The sequence below is a fragment of the Mus pahari genome, chromosome 4, assembly GCF_900095145.1.
Source record: "Mus pahari chromosome 4, PAHARI_EIJ_v1.1, whole genome shotgun sequence".
Taxonomy (NCBI): Eukaryota; Metazoa; Chordata; class Mammalia; order Rodentia; family Muridae; genus Mus; species Mus pahari.
In genome coordinates, this window is record NC_034593.1 from 62,609,116 (window position 1) to 62,622,439 (window position 13,324).

The window sequence follows — 13,324 nt, forward strand, 5'->3', positions numbered from 1 at the left end:
CAATTACATAGATAGGGTGAAAGCAAGGCAGTGTGACTTATGTTCCTTTTTCATTGTTCTTCAATGTGGGCAGCTTTGTGCTGAATCATGCAAGTGCTTTAGAATGATGGCTGAGTATTCCCTCTGTTTCATGTGCCTTTGTATCATACGTGCTTCTTATGTTTAAGCCTCATTTTAATGAAATCTTTAGGTTAATTCTTTAAAGATAGTCCATAAAATTAATAAATCCATGGATTATAATATTTGACATTTGCCATGATGCTAATTACCTCACAGTGTTAAGATCAAGCCAACAAGGTGATCAAAGTGTAAAGCTGGGGAGATCAATCTACTTATACTTCCAACTGCCAGGACAATGCAGTCACACAGCCTATATCATATTGTCACAAACTAGTAACTAAAATAGGCTTTTGAAGTCTATTTTTTCTCTTACCTCCAAAATATACAGTTCCATATTTTGCTTTTAAGATTTTCTTAAATTTTAAAAATATAAATATTGGTTTTTATTAATTTAACATTCTTTAGACTTAGGATCTTTTTCCCTTAGTTTGCCATCTCTTTACTAGACTCTTAACCATAAACGAGGTCATAATATTACCTCATCTATTTATCTGTCATTGTAGTCATTCATAAATGTATCCCTCTGTGTTTAAGAACTAGTAAAGCAGGACTGGATAGATGTCTCAGCAGTTAAGAGCACTGACTGCTCTTCCAAAGGTCCTGAGTTCAATTCCCAGCAACAACATGGTGACTCACAACCATCTATAATATGATCTGATGCCCCCTTCTGGTGTGTCTGAAGACAGCTACAATGTACTCATATAAATAAAATAAATAAATCTTAAAAACAAACAAACATACAAAACGCAGGGTAGTGGTGGTAGTGCATGCCTTTAGTCCCAGCACTTGGGAGGCAGAGGCAGGCAGATTTCTGAGTTTGAGGCCAGCCTGGTCTACAGAGTGAGCTCCAGGTTAGCCAGGTTATACAGAGGAAAATCTGTCTCAAAAACCAAAAAGAGAAAAAAGAAAAAGAAAGAACCATTAAAACCACCCTAAGATCTCACCTCCAGAATGGCTACGATCAAAAACTGAGATGACAGCAGATGATGTCAAGGATGTGGAGAAAGATGAACATTCCTCCATTGCCGGTGAGACTGCAAGGTGGTACAAACACTTTGGAAATCAATCTGGCAGTTCCTCAGAAAATTGGAAATATTATATAGCTGAAGAGCCAGCTATACCACTCCTGGCCATATAGCCAGAAGATGTTCCAACATGTAATAATGACACATGCTCCACTATGTTCGTAGCAGCCTTATTTATAATAGTCAGAAGTTGGAAACAGCCCAGATGCCCCTCAATTGAGGAATGGATACAGAAAATGTGGTACATTTGCAAAAATGGAGTATTACTCAGCTATTAAAAGTAATGACTAGCCGGGCGTGGTGGCGCACGCCTTTAATCCCAGCACTTGGGAGGCAGAGGCAGGCGGATTTCTGAGTTCGAGGCCAGCCTGGTCTACAAAAAAAAAAAAAAAAAGTAATGACTTCATGAAATTCTCAGACAAATGGATGGAACTAGAAAATATCATCCTGAGTAAGGTAACCCAGACACAAAAGAACACACATGGTATGTACTCACTGATGTGTGTATATTAGCCCCAAAGCTCAGAATACCCATGATACAACCCAAAAAGCATATGGAGCTTAAGAAGAACAAAGAACAAATTGTAGATGCTTAAGTCCTACATAGAATGGGGAACAAAATAATCATGGGATCTAGAGGAAGGGAGGTACTTGTCAGGGAGAGAGGAGGAGGAAGGGGAAAGAAGGGGGGCAGGGCAGAAGCAGGTAATAGAAAAGACAGAAGTACAGAGGAAGACCAGAAGTCAGAAAATTGAATAGAAACATGTAGCAGTGGGGAATGGGGAACTGGAAGTAGCCATTAGAAAGTCCAAGACTCCAAGGGAATGAGAGGCTCCCAGGAGCAAATTGAGATGGCTTCTGCCAAAATACCCAACAAAGGGGAGATATAACCTGTGGAGACCACCTCCAGTAGATAGGCACAGCCCCCAGTTGAGAGATGGGGCCACCCATGCATCTCAAAATTTTTAAACCAGAAATGTTTCTGTCCTAAGGAATGACAAGGACAAAAACTGGAACAGAAATTGAAGGAAAGGCCATTTAGAGACCACCCCATATAGAGATCTATCCCATCTACTGACACCAAACCCAGACATTATTATTGATGCCAAGAAGTGCTTGCTGACAGGAGCCTGATATGTTTGTTCCCTGAGAGGTTCTACCAGCACCTGTCCAATACTGATGCAGATACTCTCAGCCAACCCAGGGACCCCAATGGAAGAGCTAGGGGAAGGACTGAAGGAGCTGAAGGGGATTCAAACCCCATAGGAAGAACAATATCAACTAATTGGATCACCTAGAATTCCCAGGGACTAAACAACCAACCAAAGAGTATACATGAAGGGACCTAGGACTCCAGATACATATATAGTAGAGACTGGTGTTATCTGACATCAATAGAAGGGGAGGGAGGCCTGATGCCCCAAAGTAGAGGAATTCTAGAGGGGTGAGGTGGGAGTGGGTGAATGGGTGGCATAGCAACCTGTTAGAAGCAAAGGGGAAGGGGGAGGGGGATAGTCTGGTGGGTTTGTGCAGGGGTAACTGGGAAGGGGGGATAACATTTGACATGTAAACAAATAAAATGATTTAAAAAAATAAGAACTAGTTTTCTGCCACTACCTTTTTCTATTTCAGTCTGTTTCTGTCACTGTCGCAATCTCTGTCTCTCTGACTCTCTTTTCCTGACTCTATCTCTTTTTCTGTCTCTCTTTCTCTATCTCTCTGTCTGTCTCTCTAATTCTTATTTTTTTTTTTTTTTTTTTGGAAACATAGTTTGCTTATTTAAGCAATTCATTAAAGGGCACAGGTGAAGTTCTGTTAGTGGATTGAATGATGATTTATAAAAGAGGTGAAATCAAGGCTACGCTGAGATGCAGTCTGGAACAGTGCCAAGGCTTGTCCACAACTCAAGTAAACTTTCAAAAATTAGACTTTGGACAGAGAATGTCAGCATGTGACAATGACTCTGTGAGAGAGCATGCCCATCAACTCTTCAGACAAAGGGAAGTTACTGCCTTTACTACATATATGAAACAACCCTGCAGCATTAAGTATCTTGCTAACAGTCAGAGTATGTGGAGGATGAAGATTCGATCTCAGCAGCCTGATTCTCCATGTGTTTCATCTTACTTGTTTTAGAGTTATTTGAGTCTATTGGTGGGTGTAACTTCATGTTTGGCTTAAATAAATGTTTTTTTTTTTAATTACTTCAGCACACTATTTCATCAATAAATACATGCAAGAGGTAAGATTTTAAAATTTATATATATAGCTTATCTAAAATATAAAGCAAATGTGTACTATTTTTTAGGTCAAAATGGAAACAAAATATAATTTAAAATACTATGTTTGTATTTCTTTAAAGTTTAAAAATTAAATATGATACAATTTTATTTACATGTAATTAAATATAATTATATTATTTTATTTACCTGTCATTCTCCAAGCTCTCCTATGTGCTTATTCTCTGTAATTAATGAACTCTTTTTTGTTATTATTGTTACATGTATATATACATAAAGAAGTACATAAAACTAACAATGTCTGTTTACTATGACCTGGATATTTTACAGAACAATTTATTGGTCACACATAGTCCTACTTACGGAAGTTATAAACCAGCAAGGAATAAATAAGCTTTGTTACAGAAAATGTAGCTGTGTAGACCAAATGGTTAAATAAATTAAGATCACTAAATTTGTTGTTATGTGTTAGCACTTAAAGGTGGGACACTGAACTAAAGTTAAATAAAATAACAAAATGGAATGCTTTTAGAAAAAATTCAATTGTTTTCCTTTATGGCTTTTACCAATGATATTTCTAGCTTTAGTGCCTCTTTTGCTGTCAATTAGCACATTTAAATGAGTACATCAGCAAAATTTAAAGTAGCTATAGTTGGTGGATGACTGGAGCCCTTTGGAATTGCTGAAGTTAGAAATATTGAATTCAAGAATGTCAAGGTTCTTGGATAATATTCATTATAAGGTTACCATTGGAAAATGCACACTGCTTCTCTGTGATATAGGAAAACTGAACTCTCTTTGTTAATAGTTAATCAAACTGTGAAAATGAAAGTGACTCTTTTGTTGAAATATTGAGCAACCACTTTTGATCAAATAAAATTGTTTTTATTATAAATCACTTGTAAGCATGTTTTATTTCAAATTCAGTCATAATAAACTTGCAGGATTTGTGCCTGAATAAAATTAAGAAGAAATTTTAGATGCTCACAAAACAGAAATAAACTTTGATATAGTTTACTATTTTTTAAAAAGTACTGTTTAAAAAGAAGCTAATGTTTAAACTAGGATTACAACTGTTAAAATTATTTTGTCTCATACTTATTTCAGTGCAAAATATGCTTTCTGTATCAGCTCAAAGTCAACCTTTAAAATGTACTCTTGTTCACATTTTGTCACGTATACTGCTCCAGAACAACTGTCCTTTTCTGCCTTTTAGGCACTTTTCAACATGTTTTTATTTTTGTGAGCATAAAATATGGTTTTAGGAAACATACATTTTAAGATCTCCTGGGCTCAAAGAGCTGATGTCCTGACAAAAGTCTGTGAGTGTTGTTTAGATTTCAACATACAAGATCCAAGTATTTTCAGGCCAAGGTAAAAATGATTTCTTAGAACATCAAATGACATCCTTACATAAAGCAAGCTGGGAGAAGGAAGGTAGTACTGGGCCCTCGGTTACCTGGGAAGGGAGGAGTTTCCTCATCACCTGCTACTCCCCCTTCTGGGCATCAATGTCCTTTTGGAGTGTTATTTGCTTATTCCCAGTCAGGAGCCTTCATCACTGAAACTCATTTCTGCAGCTGTTTCATAACAAGAGTTTCTGAATTGCATGCTTTCTTCTTGGAAATTTTATTGCAGACAATCTCTGATTTTAATTAGATGCTATTCCCCCCTTTATTTATATTTTTCCTTTCAAAGGAAGAAATTGTAATTATTGTGTCTGTGTGAGGGGACTTCTTCCTCAACTGTGGCATTTAGATGGTGAAAAGAAATGACATGCTTGTCTGGAATGAAATATTTCTTTTGTTATACTTTGTTTATTCTTATAAGATGAAAATATAATTAAACCGATATTGCTTCCCTCAGAATAATATAGTTTACACTTATCTATCCCCCTTTCATCTCACAGAAGACTAGGATGCATCGAGTAACATATATTTAAATTTCATATGCTTAGATCAAAAAGATACTCATAAGCCAGAGCATTGCTTTGGAACTAAGACAAAGCTAAGAAATCAGATCTTAACATCTCTCTTCTTTGTTTAGCTTCCAAGTCTCTTGGTGAGTATGTCAGTTAATTACATGAAAGGAAGCAACTTAGGTAAGAATGGCTTTTTTTTACCCTACAGTTTTTGGTGGTAGGGTCTTAGGGAGTGTGGTTGCTTGCAGCTGGTCCCATGAGAACAGTACAGAGCAATCAGAAACTGGACAGAAAGAAGAATTGGACCGTAAACTCAGGTGAACTGAGCAACTGGCTTCCTACAGTATGACCCCACCTCCCAAAGCTTTCTCACCAGCTGGGGAAGGTGTTTCCAAATACACAAGCTTGTCAGAGAAATTTTACATACAAATCATGGCCATAAGTTTCAAATAATGGCATTTTTTTTGTACGTACTTAATATAATGGAAGTGTTTGGACTAAATTTTCAAAGAAATAAAACAAAACAGTAAATATAAGGATCCGAATTTAAGACAGAATATTGTAAACATAATTCCTTCATGTCTAGATATTTTTTCTATTTTAATCATTTTATAGGAAATAATATTGCTAATAACATCTGTGATTAGACAATACTTGATATATACAATTGTACTTTAGGTTCGCCTATTTGTCTTTGGAAAGTATTCTCATCTCTTTTGATTCATGCTATACAGCATCTTCTATTTTTTCAGAGAAACTTTATTCTTTACTGTTTTTATTCCTCACTTGATTTACTTGCCCTCACTGGCTTCTGACTCTGTCCTTGGAAAGACAGTTTAATGTCATTTGTTATATCTTTACTAACAGATTTTTCTTCCTGTGTTTTTCAAACTTCAGTACTTGTGCAAAGTTTCAGTATTCACGTTTTGCATGGAGCACAATGAGAACCCCAGGGTGGCTATGATTCTTATCAATACATGCAACCTGAAGAAATGTTAAGAAAATGCACAATCCTATGCTTATCTAAAACTGTTATGGAACTGGAGCATGAAATCTAAAAACTACTAATTGCTGTTAACATGAGATTCCTATCCAACCTGGGAGATCTCTGCCCAATTAGTCCATGCTGGGAAGCATTATTGAGAAGCTTCTCATTCAATTCCATGAGCTTCCAAGCAACGGATACATCAATGCCAGAGACTCTTAAATTTTCTAGTGCTGTGACCCTTTAATACAGTTTGCCATGTTCTGGTGACACCCCTCCACAACCATAAAATTGGTTTTGTTGCTACTTCTTAACTGTAATTTGCTACTGTTATGAATCACAACATAAATACTTTTGAAGTCGGAAGTTTGCCAAAGGGGCTACGACTCACAGGTTGAGAACTGCTGATCTATATATTAGGATACATTTTTAAAAAAATTGTTAATTACTGCTATGGCTACCTTCCAAAAGTCAATCTTCATTATGAAAGCACAACAGGTTTATGTAAACACTTGCTGCCTCAGCTGAAAAATCAAATCACCCAGGTTCTTTTTGAGTTAAGCAGGATTAAGTGTTCATGTGATGTAAAGAGATTTAATGAAAATTGGTCGGGCAAGCTTCGAATAGGCTGCTTAAAAAACGATGTTTAAGCTGTGTGTTCCCTATTTTCTGAAGTCAGGAAATAAGGATATTGACTGAATAAGAATAGCTAACTTGTACCATGAAGTGGGAGTTGTTAAGATTAATGTAACAAAGCAGAAGAAGTTGTGTTTCTACACAGTTGTGGAATTACTAAATTGGGGCAAGACTTGCTTCAGAAGAAATAAGTGAAAAGCTTATTAGAAAGCCATTGCTTATTTTTAGTTTTCTGTGACTTACAAATAAACTTCTTTAAGTTTTTGGGATTTTTTTTTTGGCAGGAAAGAAATGAGAATTTGATGTTATTTTGCTTTGAGATATGTAGCAATGATACATCTTGAACTTCTGAGTTGGTTTTCTGCATTTATGTATTTATGTCTGCATTTGTGTAGGTCAGTATAGAGGGAACTCAGTATTTTTCAACACTAGGTTTTATAAACAGAATACTGATATTGGCTGTTTCCCTTTATCCCTCCCGATCTTCTCTCAATTCTGACATAAGTCCTCCTCTCCTCCTCTTCTTCCTTCCCCTCCCGCTTCCCCTTCTCTTCTTCCTTCTCTCCTTCTTCTCCCTCCTCTTCTTCATCTCATTGATTCTATCTTGCATCTCTCTAGAGGCATTAAAATAATCCTTGTTGCCTTTTTGTTCTTTAATGACATCCTGCAGTCAATTACCAAATGCTATCAGTTTGACCTTTAAAATATTTGTAATTGCACCAGATTCTTCATCCTATTTTTATATTGCTCTATCTCAGGCCTTTGTATTCCCCTCAGCGGCACAGGCTCCACACGGTCCTGTAATCTTCCTCCTCAATTCTATGTGCTCAGAACTCTTCACTACTTTGCAGGGATAAAATGTGAAAGCTAAACACAATAATTTGCTATTTCAAATCTATTTTTTTTTATCATGCTTAGCAATAGTGATACTCTTTCCCCATGAGTCATGTGGTTTACAGTAGCCTGTATGTTCCTGAGTATAGATATTGAAGTTTATGAGATAGGATGCTGGCCACCTTCTCATCCTGCACCACACACATGAGATTGGGAGTAGGCCACTGTATTTAGTTCTTCAAGAAAACATGACCTTACATCTTCTTGTTCTATTTTCTTCAACCTTAATTTGTTTTATTTTGGTACATTATGTTTTTCTAAGATAAAAATAATTTTTATTAATGTCCTAAGCTGATTGTTTGAATTTAATTGTTGTAGGAGAAATGAGCCAACATACCGTGTCTGGTGCTCCCATAATGATCCATGCATGTGGAACAGCTATAGCCACATTTTACAACTTTAAGATCTACCTGGAAGCAAATGATGACATAGCTCATGACCTGGCCAGCCAATCAGGTGGTGCCAGCAATGGGGGGGCGGTTGTTCATGGACAAATGGGGCATGGGTGAAAAGGTGTAATGGCACACCCTGATCCTGGAAAAAAAAAAAAAAAGAGTCTGCTTTCACTTCTTACCTGACTCTCAGAGTCTGTGTCATTGATTCTACACTTTTTACCCCCTACTCCAAAGGGTCATCTCCAGGGGCTCAGGGTTAGGGCAGCAAATTGTAATACTTAAAAATTTTTTAAAAAGTCAATGTACAATGCTGAAGAGATGGCTCAGCAGTTATGTGTTGATCTTGCAGAATGCCGAAGTTTCAATACCCACAGGGAAACTGTATATATCTTGCCATTCAAGTTCTAGGAGATCTGACACCATTTTCTGTCCTCTCTCTGCACAAGGCATGCAAATAATGCGATACATTTTTTGCAAGCAAAGAAAATATTAATGTATCAAAATATTAATGTGAACTTTCTTTTCTCTCTTTTAGTTTTAAAATCGTTCAGTTTTTGTATTATTTTATTGGTCTTTTCAAATTTCATATTTGATTTTATTCATGTCTTTTTGCTCTGCAAGTTTTTTTTAAAGCTTATTTTGAACATCTTACTGCAGTCCTTATCTTTGAATTATAATTTTTTGTCAGTTTATTTATTTATTTTTACATTACTGCACAACTTGACCCCTTAACCCGTCCTAGTCTTTCTTCATTTTCTACCCACCTTCTCTGTTTCTTTGACCTCCTTATACTTAATTTTTTTTAAAAAAAATTTTTATCAGTTATTTTGTTTATTTACATTTCAAATGTTATCTCCTTCCCGGTTTGGTTTCCTCTCTGAGAAACCCTTCATCCCCGCCCCCTTCTCCCCTACCTCCATAAGGATGCTCCCCCACCCATCTGCCCACTCCTGCCTCCCCATCCTTGAATTCCCCTATGCAGGGGCATCAAACCTTCACAGGACCATGGGCCTCCCCTCCCTTTGATACCAGACAATGCCATCCTCTGCTACATATGCAGCTGGAGCCCTGGATACCTCCATGTGTACTCTTTGGTTGGTGGTTTAGTCCCTGGGAGTTCTGGGTGGTCTGGTTGTTTGGTATTGTTGTTCTTCCTATGGGGTTGCACACCCCTTCACTTCATTCAGTCTTTCCCCAAACTTTCAGTCTTTTGCAAACCCCTAACTTTATTCAGTCTTTTCCCCACTGGGTTTCCCCTGCTCAGTCTGATGGTTGGCTGCATACATCTGCATCTGTATCAGTAAGGCTCTGGCCAAGCCTCTCAGGAGAAATCTATTCAGGCTCCTATCAGCAAGCGCTTCTGGGCATCAGACATGGTGTCTGGGCTTGGTGGCTTCATATGGGATGGATCCCCAGGTGGGGCAATCTCTTGATGGCCTTTCCTTCAGTCTTTGCTTTACTCTTTGTCCCCATATTTCCTCTAGACAGGGGAAATTCTGGGTTACAATTTTGAGAAGAGTGGGTGGCCCCATCCCTCAACCAGGGGCAGTGCCTACCCTATGGATGTGGCCTAGACAGGTTCTCTCTGCCCTTTGTCGAATATTTCAGAGAATGTCATCCCCACTGGGTCCTGGGAGCCTCTTGCTTTCCTCGAGTCTGGGACTTTCTGTTGCCTACCTCCAGATCCCCATCCCCATTGCTACACATCTTTTCAATTTCCTGACCCTCTGTACTTCTCCCCTTTCTCCTCCCATACCTGTTCCTATCCCCCCCATTTTGTTCCACTCCCCTTCCTCTCTTCCTCCCAAGTCCCTCACATCCTTTACCTCTATCTCACACCAGTCAAAATGGCTAAAATTAAAAACTCAGGTGACAGCAGATGCTGGAGAGGATGTGGAGAAAAAGGCACACTCCTCCATTGCTGGTGGGACTGCAAACTGGTACAACCACTCTGGAAATCAGTTTGGTGGTTCCTGAGAAAATTGGAAATAGTATTTACTACCTGAGGACCCAGATATACCACTCCTGGAAAAGAAGTTCCAACATATAACAAGGACACATTGACTGCTATATTCACAGCAGCCTTATTTATAGTATCCAGAAGCTGGAAAGAATCTTTTTTTTTAACAGAGGGATGAATACAGAAAATGTGGTTCATGTACTCAGCTATTAAGTATGAGGACACTTTTAGTTTTGCAGGCAAATGATGGAACTAGAAAATATCATCCTGAGTGAGGTAACATAGTTACAAAAGCACACACATGGTATATACTCACTGATCAGTTGATATAGGAAAAAAGTTCAGAATACCCATGATACAACTTGCAGACCATATGAAGCTCAACTGTAATCTTCAACATGTGAAAATTCCAGGTGACCTTCTTAGCTCTACAGTAGCATTCTGCAGACTCAGGCTTCATTCCCCTACTTATCCCTATCACCACCCCAGAAACTTTCCATTATTTTCTTTTTAAAGCCTGTTAAAAAGTGTTGGAGATATAGCCCCATTGGAAGCATGTATACTTGCATGCACAAAGTCCTGGCATCAAATTCTAGGACCACACAGTGAATGATTGTGTATATCTGTAAACACAGAACTTGGGAGGTGGAGACATAAAGTTTAGAAACTCAATCTATAACCACAGCTATTTAGTGATTTCAAAGCCAGCCAGGACAACTTCAGAACTTGTCTCAAAAATGAACAAACACACAACTTCCTTGTTATAAGCAAGCCAGTGGCCAGTATATATTTGCCTTCCTTTCATCCCTCTTTGCCAGTCTCTTAAGGTAAGATCAGTTCTAGCTCTAGTTTCTCTTTTCTCCTTGTGGTTTAATTATAAAGAACCCAATTTGGATGGTGTGTGAAATTTAGCTTAATATTATCTTTCTTTTTAATCTGCATGCCAGGGAGTAAAAGTAACAAAATATTAACATGTCAAAGCCTTGTTGTATGTTGTTGCAACAAAACATATCTAAAAGTCAAATATATAGGTATAACGTATTTTATTATGTAAAACGTTAAAATGCATTAAAAATACACAAAATAAATAATGAAATAAAAGAATTAAATATTAACTATATTGCTTGTATCAAAAGGCTATTAGTTGTAAAGATATTTTATGCACTATTATGATAAACATTGAAACACTGTAATGAAAATAAAGTGGAAAAGAGAAAGAATATTAAGTTACCAGGACAAGGAAGAATAAAAATACACACCTCATAAGTAGATCTAAGGATGTGTGAGTCTCACTAATTTGTGCTCTATTGAAATTAGGATAGGTTAACATAGGCATGGAAAAATGTCTTCCCTTTTTTTCATAATGTTAGAAAGGGGTAATAAAGAAACTGAAGAAAGCTAAATAAAAATGGAACAGTGTAGAGGATGAAGGATGACAGTTTTACATATTATTGGTAAAATGTAGGTTTTTATTCAATACTACATATTTTTGGTGAAACATATTTGACCTCTGAAATATACTATAGTATTTTAATAATATCCATTCTGTAATTATTTTCATAATGGATTTGGTACAACACTTTCTGAACCCTCAATATTAAAGAGAGTCTGAAACCCTACTGTTGGATGCTATTTTTGTGGGTGATCTTCTTGGCCCAATATCAACTGAAGTAACAAGCTAGAAATACAAAACATGGGATAAACATGTTAAATGTACATCCAAAAGAGTTAAATATGTGTATACATATATATGAGAAAATTGTGAATGTAGCTGAAAATATAGAAAGAAGAATCTGTAAGACACATTGACAGCTTTGCCTTTAGTTTCACAGGATCATGTTCTAAGGCGGAATATTTTTCACTGTGCAGTCTTTCTTATTGATTGAATTTTTATCACTTCTTTATAATCTCTCACATCTCAAAGTGAATAAAAAATAAATCAGAGGACTGTAAATTTCATATCTATTACATGAGCCCTCTTTTTAAAATCATAGTTCTAGAATGATTGAATTCAAAATAATAAACTGTATCATATGAATAGTTAAATGGTTATTTCAAAGATTCTTTGTTTTCTTTTTTCTGTGTCTCCTGGCTAGAAATGAGGAAGCATCATTCCTGCTCTCTCAAGAATTTGTTGCCAGTTCACAAAGGCAGCAATACAAATGGTTTATCCTGTCTCAAAGGCCAGGTGTACCATGCTTTCCCAAAGCTATCACACAGTGCATAATGCTCATTGTGTACATTATGAACACGGTAGAAACACCATTTCCTTAGCATTCATATTCCCTCCCTTATTTTAAATTAAGTGACTACTCAATGTCTCAATATTTTGTGAGCATTTCTGAATCCTTAGTTTTTGTCAGCATACCTCATAGAATTTGTATTTTAATTGTGAAGTGAAAACACAAACCTTTAAAGGAAAAGAAAGCCTACTGCAAGGTGGTCAGCTCTGAGATTATGAACACACAAGCAGCAAAACTGGACTCACGGAGCTGTAATTACATGTTTAGGTATTTATATGTATATAGCAATAATAATCAAATGAAAAGAAGCCATAAATGTAAAAGGGAATGGATGGGAAGGAGTTCAAGGGAAAGAACATGGAAGGGGCTGTAGAGAGAAATGTTAAGGGTAAATTTTCTAATTATGTTTTAATCAAAAAGATTATAATATGTAGAAAGAAATGAAAATCCATAATACTAACTTAAAATTGCGATTATTTCTGCAAAGTAAAAAATGGTTGAATTGGCAGACATTTATTAAGATGTGTTGACTTTGAGGTTTGAAACATACTGTGGGGACTCACAGGCTAAACCACTTGAAAAGATAGAACTATGAGGTGTGATAAAATTCTAAGCACAGAAAGAAAAGTTTTATTTCCTTTAAAAGATCCTTTCTACAGAGCACAGTAGAGAAAGAGAAGAGGGAAAAGGTAACTTTGAGAAATCTAACACACGTTACTCTGACCAATGGAGAAGCACCAATAGGAAGAGGTTAATACTCCTGAAATGATATGATAAAAATAGCATTTTTGTGATTTTCATCCTCCAAACCTGTAGTTCCAATTCAATCATGCAAAAAAAAAAAAAAATCAGAGGAATTGTAATAGAAACAAAGGCTCCAATATACCTAATCAGTATTCCTTATA